Source organism: Triticum dicoccoides, chromosome 7A (genome assembly GCF_002162155.2).
Source record: "Triticum dicoccoides isolate Atlit2015 ecotype Zavitan chromosome 7A, WEW_v2.0, whole genome shotgun sequence".
In the NCBI taxonomy this organism is placed as follows: Eukaryota; Viridiplantae; Streptophyta; class Magnoliopsida; order Poales; family Poaceae; genus Triticum; species Triticum dicoccoides.
In genome coordinates, this window is record NC_041392.1 from 705190102 (window position 1) to 705206259 (window position 16158).

The window sequence follows — 16158 nt, forward strand, 5'->3', positions numbered from 1 at the left end:
GCGTAGGATGAAGATGGTCTCTCTCAAGCAACCCTGCAACCAAATAACAAAGAGTATCTCGTGTCCCCAACACACCCAATCAATGGTAAATTGCATAGGTGCACTAGTTCGGCGAAGAGATGGTGATACAAGTGGTATATGGATAGTAGATATGGGTATTTGTAATCTGAAATTATAAAAACAGCAAGGTAACTAATGATAAAAGTGAGCATAAACGGTATTGCAATGCGTTGAAACAAGGCCTAGGGTTCATACTTTCGCTAGTGCAAGTTCCCTCAACAATAATAGCATAATTGGATCACATAACTATCCCTCAACATGCAACAAAGAGTCACTCCAAAGTCACTAATAGCGGAGAACAAACGAAGAGATTATGGTAGGGTACGAAACCACCTCAAAGTTATTCTTTCCAATCAATCCGTTGGGCTATTCCTATAAGTGTCACAAACAGCCCTAGAGTTCGTACTAGAATAACACCTAAAGACACAAATCAACCAAAACCCTAATGTCACCTAGATACTCCAATGTCACCTCCAGTATCCGTGGGTATGATTATACGATATGCATCACAAAATCTCAGATTCATCTATTCAACCAACACATAGAACCTCAAAGAGTGCCCCAAAGTTTCTACTGGAGAATCACGACGAAAACGTGTGCCAACCCCTATGCATAGGTTCATGGGCGGAACCCGCAAGTTGATCAGCAAAACATACATCAAGTGAATCACGTGATATCCCATTGTCACCACAGATATGCACGGCAAGACATACATCAAGTGTTCTCAAATCTTTAAAGACTCAATCCAATAAGATAACTTCAAAGGGGAAACTCAATCCATTACAAGAGAGTAGAGGGGGAGGAGAAACATAAGATCCAACTATAATAGCAAAGCTCGGGATACATCAAGATCGTATCACCTCAAGAACACGAGAGAGAGAGAGAGATCAAACACATAGCTACTAGTACATACCCTCAGCCCCGAGGGAGAACTACTCCATCCTCGTCATGGAGAGCACCGGGATGATGAAGATGACCACCGGAGAGGGATTCCCCCCTCCGGCAGGGTGCCGGAACGGGTCTAGATTGGCTTTCGGTGGCTACAGAGGCTTCTGGCGGCGAAACTCCCGATCTATTGTGCTCCCCGATCGTTTTAGGGTATATGGAGATATATAGGAGGAAGAAGTGCGTTAGGGGGTGGGTGCGCCCCCTGCCTTGTGGCCTCCTCGTAGATCCCCTGACATGCACTCCAAGTCTTCTGGGCTTCTTCTGATTCAAAAATAAGTTCCGTGAAGTTTCAGGTCAATTTGACTCCGTTTGGTTTTCCTTTTCTGCGATATTCTAAAACAAGGTAAAAACAGAAACTGGCACTGGGCTATGGGTTAATAGGTTAGTCCCAAAAATGATATAAAAGTGTATAATAAAGCCCATAAACATCCAAAATAGTAGATAGTATAGCATGGAGCAATCAAAAATTATAGATACGTTGGAGACGTATCAAGGTTCTGGTATAAATCTTGAGCAGATGATGAATGAACCATGCCCAAAGCATGGTACGAAGGAAAGGCCGTCCAGACACCTTTGGAAGGACTGCGAAATTATGAGGGAGCTCAAAAACTCAAGCTTTTTCCAGAACAACCATGGGCAAGGCGGCGGCTCAGGTTTCGGTTCTCATGGTCCAGGTTACGGTGGAGGCGGTTCTAATTCCGGTTTTCAGAGTCACCCAAGAAATCAAGGCAATCAGGGGGGGGGGGTTACTATCAACAGTCCGGTCAGGGGAATCAATAGCAGCAATCTGGTTATCAGAGTAACCCGGAGCAGTTGAATAGTGGGCAGTACCACGTCTTCACCACAAGTTTATGTAGGAGGGATTAGAAGCTTCGTAAAATGGCAGTCAATGCTGTTGAACCAGCAGTTCCTTGTTATTTACGATGGTCTGAGCAGCCCATTGTTTGGAGCCGTGAGGATGACTCGCCCTGGGTTGATAATCCGGGTCATTTAGCGCTTGTGGTGGCGCCTCAGGTGAGAGGATACAAGTTCACTAAGGTGCTCATGGATGGAGGCAACAATATTAATATCCTCTACTATGATACTTTCCGTCGTATGGGGTTGACTGACAAAAACCTTAAACCATCAAACACTATTTTTCACGGTCTGGTACTTGGTAAGTCGGCATATCCGGTTGGTAAGATAGCTCTGGAGGTTGCTTTTGGAGATGATTATGATTCTAGATCTGAGACGTTGACCTTTGAAGTAGTCAAGATTCAGAGTCCATATCATGATATATTTGGACGGCCGGCTTATGACAAGTTCATGGCACAACCTTGTTATGTTTATCTGCAGCTCAAAATGCCGGGTCACAAGGGGACTATCACAGTGCATGGAAGCCGGAAGATAGCTTTGGAGTGTGAAGAAGGCGATGCGGCTTATGCTGAGTCTGTCTGCGCAACAAAGGAATTGAAGGTTTACAAAGATAATGTTGACCCGGCAGATATGACATCTTTGAAGAAGCCAACCACGAAGCATGATTAGGTCTTGAAGTTTAAGTCGGGGATGACACCAAGCTAGTTGATTTCGTTCCTGGCGATTCATCCAAGCAGTTCAGCATCAGTGGTAATCTGGATCCAAAATAGGAAGGCGCGCTCATCGAGTTCATCCATGAGAATTGGGACATATTTGCATGGAAACCTTCTGACATGCCGGGTGTACCAAGGGAACTCGCTGAGCACACTCTTAATGTTGATCCGAAGTTTAAACCAGTCAATAAGTTTCTTTGTCGTTGTAATGAAGAGAGGCGTAAAGCCATTGGTGAGGAAGTGGCCCGGCTCTTGGCGGCTGGGTTCATCGTTGAAGTTTTTCATCCGGAGTGGTTGGCTAACCCGGTGCTAGTGCTTAAGAAGAACGACACTTGGTGTATGTGTGTGGATTACACGGACTTAAATAAGGCTTGTCCGGCTAATCCTTCTGCTCTTCCGCATATTGATAAAATCATTGATGCTACGATGGGTTGTGAGCGTTTGAGCTTTTTGGATGCTTATTCTGGTTATCATCAGATCAAAATGGCAGTTAAGGACCAGGAGAAGACAACTTTCATTACTCCGTTTGGAGCCTTCTGCTATGTGTCCATGCCTTTTGGGCTCAAGAGTGCCTAGGCGACGTACCAACGGTGTGTGCAAAGCTGCCTTCATAATCAAATCGGGCATAATGCTCATGCTTATGTGGATGACATTGTGGTGAAATCCAGAAAGAAGGAAACCCTGATTGATGATTTGAAGGAGATCTTTGATAATCTTCGGGCATATAAGATGATGCTTAACCCGGCCAAGTGTGTTCTTGGTGTACCAGCTGATAAGCTTTTGGGTTTTCTGGTTTCCAACAGGGGCATTGAAGCTAACCCAGAGAAGATTAAGGCTATTACCTCCTTGACTAAACCGGCATGTGTCAATGACGTTCAACGTTTGATAGGTCGTATTGCGGCCTTAAGCCGGTTGGGTGAGAAGGCTATCCCTCTGTACCAGATGATGAAGAAAACAAATCACTTTGTCTGGAGTGATGCTGCTAATCAAGCATTTGAGGACTTGAAGAAACAGTTGGCTGAGCCGCCCGTTCTGGCTGCTCCCATTGATAAAGAGCCTTTGTTGTTATATGTGGCTGCCAATAGCCGAGCTGTTAGTGTTGCCATTGTGGTGGAAAGGAAGGAAACATGCAAAGAATATCCGGTTCAACAGCCAGTTTACTATATCAGTGAGGTCCTTATTGAGTCCAAACAGAGGTATCCACATTGGCAGAAGCTTGTGTATGGGGTTTTTATGGCTAGCCGGCAGCTTAAACAATATTTTATGGGTCATCCTATCACTGTGGTTAGTTCTACCCCCTTAGGGGATATCATTCAAAACAGAGAAGCCACAGGTCGGGTAGCCAAGTGGGCCATTAAGCTTGGACCTCATGGTTTAAAATATGTGCCCCGTACAGCCATCAAATCTCAAGCACTTGTGGATTTTATCAATGATTGGACAAAATTGTAGATGCGTGAGGAGAAGCCGGATAACACATATTGGACTATTCACTTTGATGGGTCCAGGCAGTTGGAAGGTTCGGGGGCTGGAGTTGTGTTAACTTCCCCACGAGGTGATAAATTTTCTTATGTTCCCCGGCTCATGTTCCCTTGTACTAACAATGCAGCTGAGTATGAGGCCTTGCTCCATGGTCTTCGGATGGCTAAGGAGATGAGCTTAAGCCGGGTGAGGTGTTTTGGCGACTCAGATCTGGTTGCTTGGCAAGTTTCTCGCACTTGGGATTCTAAGGATCCACTCATGGCGGCTTATCATCGGGAGGTTGATGCTATTGCGGGTCACTTCAAGGGTTATCAAGTTGAACATGTTGATCCAAGAAAAATGAGGCGGCTGATGCTTTAAGCCGGTTAGGATCTCAGTGTAAACCGGTGCCACCTAACACTTTCCTGGATATTCTGCATAACCCTTCTGTCAAATTGCCTACAGAGGAAGATTTGGCTATTCCTGACCCGGAAGCACAATTGATGGCTGCTCTTCATGTGATTCCTGATTGGAGAGTTCCATATTTGGCTTATATGATCCGGGGCGAGTTACCTGAGGATGAAACTTTGGCCAGGCAGATAACCCAGCGGTCCAAGTCAATGACTATTGTTCATGGAGAGTTGCATCATCGCAGTGTGACATGGGCGTTTCAACGTTGTGTTTCTCCAGAGGAGGGCCGTGAGATTCTACGAGAGATTCATGAAGGGTATTGTGGTCATCATTGATACGTCTCCGTCATATCTACTTTTCCAAACACTTTTGCCCTTGTTTTGGACTCTAACTTGTATGATTTGAATGGAACTAACCCGAACTGATGCTGTTTTCAGCAGAATTACCATGGTGTTGTTTTATGTGCAGAAAACAAATATTCTTGGAATGACCTGAAACTCCACGGAACATCTTAAAAAACAATAAAAAATCCTCGCCAAAGATGAAGACCAGGGGGCCCACACCCTTCTCACGAGGGTGGGGGGCGCGCCCCCTACCTCGTGGGCCCCCTGTTGCGTCTCCGACTCCAACTCCACCTCCATATATTGAGTTTCGATGAGAAAAAAATCAGAGAGAAGAAATCATCGCGTTTTACGATACGGAGCCGCCGCCAAGCCCTAAAACCTCTCGGGAGGGCTGATCTGGCGTCCGTTCGGGGCTCCGGAGAGGGGGATTCGTCGCCGTCGTCATCATCAACCATCCTCCATCGCCAATTTCATGATGCTCACCGCCGTGCGTGAGTAATTCCATCGTAGGCTTGTTGGACGGTGATGGGTTGGATGAGATTTATCATTTAATCGAGTTAGTTTTGTTAGGGTTTGATCCCTAGTACCCATTATGTTCTGAGATTGATGTTGTTATGACTTTGCTATGCTTAATGCTTGTCACTAGGGCCCGAGTGCCATGATTTCAGATCTGAACCTATTATGTTTTCATGAATATATGTGAGTTCTTGATCCTATATTGCAAGTCTATAGTCACCTACTATGTGTTATGATCCGGCAACCCCGAAGTGACAATAATCGGGACCACTCCCGGTGATGACCATAGTTTGAGGAGTTCATGTATTCACTATGTGCTAATGCTTTGTTCCGGTTCTCTATTAAAAGGAGGCCTTAATATCCCTTAGTTTCCAATAGGACCCCGCTGCCACGGGAGGGTAGGACAAAAGATGTCATGCAAGTTCTTTTCCATAAGCATGTATGACTATAGACGGAATACATGCCTACATTACATTGATGAATTGGAGCTAGTTCTGTGTCACCCTATGTTATGACTGTTACATGATGAACCGCATCCGGCATAATTATCCATCACTGATCCGGTGCCTACGAGTTTTCCATATACTGGTTTACGCTTATTTACTTTTCCGTTGCTACTGTTACAATCACTACAAAATACCAAAAACATTACTATTATTGTCTTTACTTTTGTTGCCGCTACAACTACTATCATATTACTTTCTACTAAACACTTTGCTGCAGATACTAAGTTTCCAGGTGTGGTTGAATTGACAACTCAGCTGCTAATACTTGAGAATATTCTTTGGCTCCCCTTGTGTCGAATCAATAAATTTGGGTTGAATACTCTACCCTCGAAAGCTGTTGCGATCCCCTATACTTGTGGGTTATCAAGACTAATTTCTGGCGCCGTTGCCGGGGAGCATAGCTCTATTCTTTGAGTCACTTGGGATTTATATCCGCTGGACACTATGAAGAACTTGAGAGATCCAAAAACCAAGATCTATCCCTCAACTACGAGGGGAGGTAAGGAACTGCCATCTAGCTCTGCACTTGATTCACCTTCTATTATGAGTAAGTTTGCGACACCTACATCTGCTTCTGCTATTCTTTCTGATATGTTGCATGTTATTGATGATGCCACTTCTGCTATGCATGATACTTATGATGAAACTGCTTCTATGCCTGATACTACTGTGCCCCTTAGTGAATTTCTTGATGAACAAATTGCTAGGGCTAGAGAAAAAGAAATTATTGAATCTGAATACGATGATGATAGTGATGATGAAAATATGCCTGTTATTCCTGAGGGCTATCTTTTTGATACGGAATCTTCTGCCGCTATTTTTGCTTGTAAAGATAGATATGAGCTTAAGAGATTATTAATTAAATGGAACAAAGAATCACTTAGAGATAAAATGAGTCCTGACCCTGCTTTTGCTACTTCACCTATATGCGTTCCTGATAAGGATTATGAATTCTCTGTTGATCCTGTTATAATTACTTTGGTTGAATCTGATCCGTTTTATGGCTATGAATCTGAAACTGTTGTGGCACATCTTACTAAGTTAAATGATATAGCTGCCCTGTTCACTAATGATGAGAGATCGCGTTACTTTTATATACTCAAAATATTTCCGTTCTCATTAAAGGGTGATGCTAAGATATGGTTTAATTCTTTTGATCCTGGTTGTGTGCGTAGTCCCCAGGATATGATTTATTACTTCTCTGCTAAATATTTCCCTGCTCATAAGAAACAAGCTGCTTTGAGGGAAATATACAACTTTGTGCAAATTAAAGAAGAGAGTCTCCCACAAGCTTGGGGGAGGCTTCTCAAGTTACTTAATGCTTTGCCTGATCATCCTCTTAAGAAACCTGAAATACTTGATATCTTTTATAATGGACTAACCGATGCTTTCAGAGATTACCTGGATAGTTGTGTTGGTTCTCTTTTCAGGGAAAGAACACCAGACGAAGCTGAAATTCTATTGAATAATATGTTGACAAATGAAAATAATTGGGCACCTCCCGAGCCAGCTCCTGAGCCAACTCCTGCTCCAATTACTGAGCCTATTCCTAAACCAACTTCGAAGAAGAGAGGTATTTTATTTCTCAGTCCCGAAGATATGCAAGAGGCAAAGAAATCTATGAAAGAAAAAGGTATTAAAGCTGAAGACGTTAAGAATTTACCTCCTATTGAAGAAATACATGGTCTTGATATACCGCCTGTTGAAGAAACTTATGATCTTAATTATTTATTCACTAAAGAACCTCCTGATCCCGATATCCCGACACAGGTAGTAAAGGTAAATTCTCTCTATAGATATGATAAAGCTGAAGTCCCTCCTACTAAAATTTCTAGTTAATGCTTGGATGAGTTTGATAACTTTATGTATAAGCAAGAGGACTTCAATGCTTATTTTGGTAGACAATAAAAGAAAATGCTTATATGATTAGACGCTTGGGTGATTATATGGCTGATATTAAAGGTGAAATTAAACTTGTTAGCAAACATGCTTCTATGGTTACCACTCAAGTATAACAAGTACTTAAAGCTCAAAAAGAAGTGCTTAATGAAATGAATAGTAAGAAAAATGATTATGCTGTTAGAGTGGCCACTAGAACTGGTAGAATGACTCAGGAACCTTTGTATCTTGAAGGCCACCCTAAGAGAATCGAGCAAGATTCTCAAAGAAATAATATTGATGTTCCTAGTTCTTCTAAAAAGAAGAAGAAGAAAAATGATAGAACTGTGCAAACTTCTAGTGAACCTATTGCTGAACCACCTGATAATCCAAATGATATTTCTATGTCTGATGCTGAAACACAATCTGGTAATGAACATGAACCTAGTAAAAATATTAATGATGATGTTCATGATGATGCTCAACCTAGTAATGATAATGATGTAGAAATCGAACCTGCTGTTGATCTTGATAACCCACAATCAAAGAATCAACGTTATGATAAAAGAGACTTTGTTGCTAGGAAACATGGTAAAGAAAGGGAACCTTGGGTTCAGAAATCCATGCCTTTTCCTCCGAAACCATCCAAGAAAAAGGACGATGAGGATTTTGAGCGCTTTGTTGAAATGATTAGGCCTATCTTTTTGCGTATGAGATTAACTGATGTGCTCAAAACAAATCCTTATGCTAAATATATGAAGGATATCATTACTAATAAAAGAAAGATACCGGAAGCTGAAGTTTCCACCATGCTTGCTAATTACACTTTTAAGGGTGGAATACCAAAGAAACTTGGAGACCCCGGAGTACCTACTATACCTTGCTCCATTAAAAAGAATTATATTAAAACTGCTTTATGTGATCTTGGAGCCGGTGTTAGTGTTATGCCTCTCTCTTTATATCGTAGACTTGACTTGAATAAGCTGACACCTACTGAAATATCTTTGCAAATGGCTGATAAATCAACTGCTATACCTGTCAGTATTTGTGAGGATGTGCCTGTTGTGGTTGCAAACGTTACTATTTTAACAGACTTTGTTATACTTGATATTCCCGAGGATGATAGTATGTCTATTATTCTTGGAAGACCTTTTCTTAATACTACAGGGGCTGTTATTGATTGCAACAAAGGCAATGTCACTTTTCATGTTAATGGTAATGAGCATATGGTACAGTTTCCGAGGAAACAACCTCAAGTTCATAGTATCAACTCTATTGGAAAAATTCCATTGATTATATTTGGAGGTTTTGAATTTCCTCTTCCTACTGTCAAGAAGAAATATGATATTATTATTATTGGGGATGTGCATATCCCCGTTGAGGTAACTTAGTGTTATTCGAAATTTCTCCGGTTTCATGATTATCTTAGTGGATTCTTTTTGATGAGCATGAGATGGATGAAACTAGAAGCACAAACTTCTGTACCCTCTTTATACTTTCTGTTATTTATATTAAATAAAGTAAAAATAGTATTTTTCTATCTGTTTCCTGACTTATCCGTGCAATATAAAAATATCCCGAAAATAAGAGTCCTCAGAATGCCATGCCAATTTAATATGATTTTTTCGGGAATATTTGAGGATTTACTGTGCAAAAATTACCACGGGAGGAGCTGCCACCTGGCCACGAGGGTGGTGGGCGCGCCCCCTACCTCGTGGGCCCACGGTGGCCCTCCTCCACTTATCCCAGCACCCATCTTCTTCCTCTATCTCACAAAAACCCGAAAAACCAACTCAAGCACGAGTTCCAGCCACTTTTGTTGCGATTTTTGATCTCCTTGATCAAAGCACCTCTCGCAAAACTACTTGGGGAGATTGTTCCTTGGTATGTGACTCCTCCATTGGTCCAATTAGTTTTTGTTCTAGTGCTTTATTCTTTGCAAATTTGTGCCGCATAGGTGACCATGTTCTTGATCTTGCATGTCAAATTTATATGGTTCCAAGTAGTTCTAATGCTTGATATAGGCTCTAGGCACTTGTAGGAGTAGCTGCTATCAGTTTTATTGAGTTTGGTTCACTTTTATTTTGAAGTTACTAAAAATTTCAGAAATTTTCAGAAAATGATGAGGAGATTATTGAGGGTCTCATCGAGCCAAAGCTCGAAGGAAAATGCACCGAAGCCTAAGTATAATTTGCCACGCACCGCGGAGATTCGGGCGTGTGAATGGCCTTCTGATGATTTCTTGAGAGCAGCCAGTATCTATGAAGATTTTCATGAATTGGCTCACAATGCAGGCCTCACTGCTTTCCTCCACGACCAATGCGATCAGTATCTCTTACTCACAAATACCTTTGTGCAAAACTTTCATTTTCATTCTAGGAACTCACCACCTACGGTGGAGTTTCATTTATATGATGAGCATAAGGAGATGTCACTTTATGATTTCTGTCGGATTTGTTTAGTCCCTTTTGAGGGAAAGACAAAAGAACCACATCATGATGATGTGGCTGGGTTTATTGATAATATCACTGTAGGAGAAACCAGGAAGGTTTCCGACGCACGAATCACTAGCATACATTTTCCTGTTTTGCGTTACTTTGCATTATTTGCTAGTCGTTGTTTAATTGGACGCGGAAATTCTGGAAACCTTAGTATCCCTGATTTAATTATTCTGCTCCAAGGTTTATACAGTGATAACACTTTTAGTTTGGGCGGTATTATTGCTAGACGGTTAAATATGAACCGTACTAAGGGCCCCATCTTTGGAGGCATCTATGCCACACGCCTAGCCGCACATTTTAACATACCTATTAGGCATGCTGAGAAGGAAGAAAAGGTGCTGCCCCAATGTTTATCTAGATCATAAAAGTATGGTGGCACATGATTTTATTGTTAAAAATAGGGCAGGGGAGCTTAAATATCAATTGTTCTTTAATAAACATCATCCTGAGACTATTACCTTGCCTAGTCCTTCTTTGTTTGATTTGACTGCAGGCACGTACCTTGTTCCGTTGATGGCTATTCACGCCTACCGGAACCCTGCACCAGCCCTGGAGCAGGAGCCACAAGATGAGCCTCCACGACAATCTGTTTATTCTTGGGATCCAGAGATGACTGTCAGCCAGTGGCAGTCAGAGTCTTCTTCCTCATCACAGTACGACCCCAACAACTATTATTATGGACATCCACCAGGCCAGCCGTGGCCATAGACCAACTTAGGCCAAAAGCCTAAGCTTGAGGGAGTATGTATTTCTCACCGACATTACATTTATGCTCACACACACTCATTGCTAAATGTCGGTGCTCATACTTTTTCACTGTAATATCCATGCTAGTTTATTTTCTTTTTCCTGCTTTCTTCTCGTGTGTTTGTTAAACCTTAAGGAAAACCAAAAAAAATTAGTAGTAGTTTATTTTTCTGCTGTAGTACTAATAATTAAAAAGAAAACCCAAAAATATTTCCCGTTCTTCTTTTGCTTGTTGGGAGCTTTCCCGTGTAAATAGTTTTATTTCTTTTCTTTTCTTTGGGGGTCGGTAGGAGAAGACCATGATTAAATTGTTGAAGTGGCTCTTATATGCATTATTGTTGATTTAACCCAAAGCCCATATTGCCTTATCTTCTCCTGTTTATTGAATGCTCGCAGATTCCAGCTTAGTCCAATGCACGTGCACTATTATTATTATTCACACCATTCGGTCGTGCAAGTGAAAGGCAATTATGATGATATATGATGGACTGACTGAGATGAGAAAAGCCGGTATGAACTCGACCTCTTTTGTTTTTGTAAATATGATGAGCCCATCGTTCTTGATTCAGCTTATTATGAATAAACATGTTTGCAATGACAATTAGAGATCATAGTTGCTTGTGCCATGCTTGATTAGCTATGAGTTATAATGGTTTACCTTGTGTGCCAACATGCTATTGAGATGATTATGATGTGGTACGATGGGGTGGTATCCTCTTTTCAATGATTTAAGTGACTTGACTTGGCACATGTTCACGCATGTAGTTGAAACAAATCAACATAGCCTTCACGATATTTATGTTCATGGTGGATTATATCCTACTCATGCTTGCATCCAATGTTTATTAATTTTAATGCATGTACATGACTGTTGTCGCTCTCTAGTTGGTCGCTTCCCAGTCTTTTGCTAGCCTTCACCTGTACTAAGCGGGAATACTGCTTGTGCATCCAATCCCTTAAACCCCAAAGTTATTCCAGATGAGTCCACTATACCTCCCTATATGCGGTATCTACCTGCCGTTCCAAGTAAATTTGTATGTGCCAAACTCTAAACCTTCAAATAAACATTCTGTTTTGTATGCTCGAATAGCTCATGTATCAACAAAGGATGTCCTTATCTTCCGTGTTAGGCGGGTTATTCTCAAGAGGAGTGGACTCTGCTCCCCACTCACGAGAAAATGGCTGGTCATCGGGATGCCCAGTCCCATGCTTTATGCAAACTAAATCAAAATTAATTTCAAACAAAACTCCCCCTGGGACCTGATGTATGTTGGAGGCACTCGTTGTTTCGAGCAAGCCATGGATTGATGCTTGTTGGTAGAGGGGGAGTATAAACTTTACCATTCTGTTTGGGAACCGCCTATAATGTGTTTAGCATGGAAGATATCGCCATCTCTTAGTTGTTACGTTGACAATGAAAGTATACCGCTCAAAATACAATTTATCTCTATTGCAAAACTGAGCTCTGGCACCTCTACAAATCCCTGCTTCCCTCTGCGAAGGGCCTATCCATTTACTTTTATGTTGAGTCATCACCCTCTTATTAAAAAGCACTAGCTGGAGAGCGCAGCCGTCATTTGCATTCATCACTGTTAATTTATATTGGGTATGACTATGATTGGATCTCTTTTACCATGAATTACAATGTCTAGTCAGTCCTTGATCTTTAAAGGTGCTCTGCATTTATGTTTTGCGGTCACAGAAAGGGCTAGCAAGATACCATCTTGTTATATCATATTATGATTGTTTTGAGAAAGTGTTGTCATCCGAGATTTATTATTATGACTTGCTAGTTGATTGTGCTATTGATATGAGTAATGATGAGACCTGAGAATTATTGCAAATATGGTTAGTTATGATCTATGCTGAAAACTTGAATGCTGGCTTGACATAGTTACAACAACAAGAGCAAACAGAGTTTGTAAAAGTTTTTCTTTCTTTCTTTCAGTTTGTCAACTGAATTGCTTGAGGACAAGCAAGGTTTTAAGCTTGGGGGAGTTGATACGTCTCCGTCGTATCTACTTTTCCAAACACTTTTGCCCTTGTTTTGGACTCTAACTTGTATGATTTGAATGGAACTAACCCGGACTGACGCTGTTTTTAGCAAAATTACCATGGTGTTGTTTTATGTGCAGAAAACAAATATTCTCGGAATGACCTGAAACTCCACGGAACATCTTAGAAAAAACAATAAAAATCCTCGCCAAAGATGAAGACCAGGGGGCCCACACCCTTCTCAGGAGGGTGGGGGGCGCCCCCTAGGGCGCGCCCCCTACCTTGTGGGCCCCCTGTTGCGTCTCCGACTCCAACTCCACCTCCATATATTGAGTTTCGATGAGAAAAAAATCAGAGAGAAGAAATCATCGCGTTTGACGATACGGAGCCGCCGCCAAGCCCTAAAACCTCTCGGGAGGGCTGATCTGGAGTCCGTTCGGGGCTCCGGAGAGGGGGATTCATCGCCGTCATCATCATCAACCATCCTCCATCACCAATTTCATGATGCTCACCGCCGTGCGTGAGTAATATCATCGTAGGCTTGCTGGACGGTGATGGGTTGGATGAGATTTATCATGTAATTGAGTTAGTTTTGTTAGGGTTTGATCCCTAGTATCCATTATGTTCTGAGATTGATGTTGCTATGACTTTGCTATGCTTAATGCTTGTCACTAGGGCCCGAGTGCCATGATTTCAAATCTGAACCTATTATGTTTTCATGAATATATGTGAGTTCTTGATCCTATCTTGCAAGTCTATAGTCACCTACTATGTGTTATGATCCGGCAACCCCGAAGTGACAATAACCGGGACCACTCCCAGTGATGACCATAGTTTGAGGAGTTCATGTATTCACTATGTGCTAATGCTTTGTTCTGGTTCTCTATTAAAAGGAGGCCTTAATATCCCTTAGTTTCCAATAGGACCCCGCTGCCACGGGAGGGTAGGACAAAAGATGTCATGCAAGTTCTTTTCCATAAGCACATATGACTATATACGGAATACATGCCTACATTACATTGATGAATTGGAGCTAGTTCTGTGTCACCCTATGTTATGACTGTTACATGATGAACCGCATCCGGCATAATTATCCATCACTGATCCGGTGCCTACAAGTTTTCCATATACTGGTTTACGCTTATTTACTTTTCCGCTGCTACTGTTACAATCACTACAAAATACCAAAAACATTACTATTGTTGTCTTTACTTTTGTTGCCGCTACCACTACTATCATATTACTTTGCTACTAAACACTTTGCTGCAGATACTAAGTTTCCAGGTGTGGTTGAATTGACAACTCAGCTACTAATACTTGAGAATATTTTTTGGCTCCCCTTGTGTCGAATCAATAAATTTGGGTTGAATACTCTACCCTCGAAAGCTGTTGCGATCCCCTATGCTTGTGGGTTATCAATCATGCCGGGTCTAAATTTCTTGTAGCCAAGGCTTTTCATCATGGGTTCTATTGGCTAACGGCGCACACTGATGCGGAGGATCTAGTCAGCAGATGTGATGGTTGTCAGAAGTTCTCACGACGCGCTCATGTGCTGTCTCAAGAATTGAGAATGATTCCAATCACTTGGCCGTTTGCGGTCTGGAGGCTTGATATGGTTGGGCCTTTCAAAAGGTCTAAAGACAAAAATACACACCTCCTGGTGGCGGTTGATAAGTTTACGAAGTGGGTTGAAGCAGAGCCGGTCAGTAAATGTGATGCGGCGACGACGGTTCTATTCATGAAAAGGTGATTTTTCGTTTTGGTTTTCCCCATAGTATTATAACTAATAATGGCACTAATCTATCCAAGGGTGCCATGGAGGAATTTTGCCAACGTGAGCATATACGGCTTGATGTATCATCAGTGGCTCACCCCCAGTCTAATGGTCAAGCGGAGAGAGCTAATCAAGAGATCCTAAAAGGCGTCAAGCCCCGGCTTATGGTTCCTTTACAGAGGACGCCATGTTGTTGGGTGGAGGAGTTACCCTCAGTATTATGGAGTATCAATACTACCCCCAACAGATCTACGGGTTACACACCTTTCTTCATGGTTTATGAAGCAGAGGCGGTTCTCCCTAGTGATATCCGTCATGACTCACCCCGTGTGGCGGCTTTTGTTGAAGCTGATAATGAAAAAGCACGTCAGGATGCACTTGACCTATTAGATGAGGAGCGGGACCTCGTAGTAGCTCGATCAGTGATTTATCAGCAAGATCTGCGTCATTATCGCAACTGCCGGGTTAAGACCAGAACCTTTCAAGAAGGTGACTTGGTGCTCCGGCTTATTCAGGATCAAACTAATATGCATAAACTATCTCCACCTTGGGAAGGGCCTTTTTTGATCAGCAAGAATCTGAACAATGGATCATACTACCTTATTGATGTTCGAGACCACAAGGACTCACACACGTCGAAGTAGGAGACTCGTCGGCCGTGGAATATTGCTCATCTTTGGCCTTACTATACTTGAGCCACCGGCTCTTACAATGTACATATTTTGACAATGTATATATTATGATGATTATAATAAAGATGGCACCCCTGCTAATACAGGGCCTCTATTTGTTTCATCTCAAGGAATAAGGAGTCTTTTTTCACAATTATGGTCACTTGGGGGCTTCCTGCCCATATTTGAGGCATAGCTGTGAATATCCCTCTTGATCGGGGTAATGCCACAATTATGGTCACTTGGGGGCTTCCAGCCCATATTTGAGGCATAGCTGTGAATATCCCTCTTGATCGGCGCAATGCCACAATTATGGTCACTTGGGGGCTTCCTGCCCATATTTGAAGCATAGCTATGAATATCCCTCACGATCGGCGCAATGCCACACTTATGGTCACTTGGGGGCTTCCTGCCGATATTTGAGGCATAGCTGTGAATATCCCTCTTGATCAGGGCAATGCCCCAATTATGGTCACTTGGAGGCTTCCTGCCCATATTTGAGGCATAGTTGTGAATATCCCTCTTGATCGGCGCAATGCCACAATTATGACCACTTGGGGGCTTCCTTCTCGTATTCGAAGCATAGCTATAAATATCCCTCTTGGTCCGGCTCATACGCCATGGTTACAAACCACTTGGGGGCTTTCTGCTCGTATTCGAAGCATAGCTATAAATATCCCTCTTGGTCTGGCTCATACGCCATGGTTACAAACCACTTGGGGGCTTCCTGCTCATATTCGAAGCATAGCTATAAATATCCCTCTTGGTCCGGCTCATACGC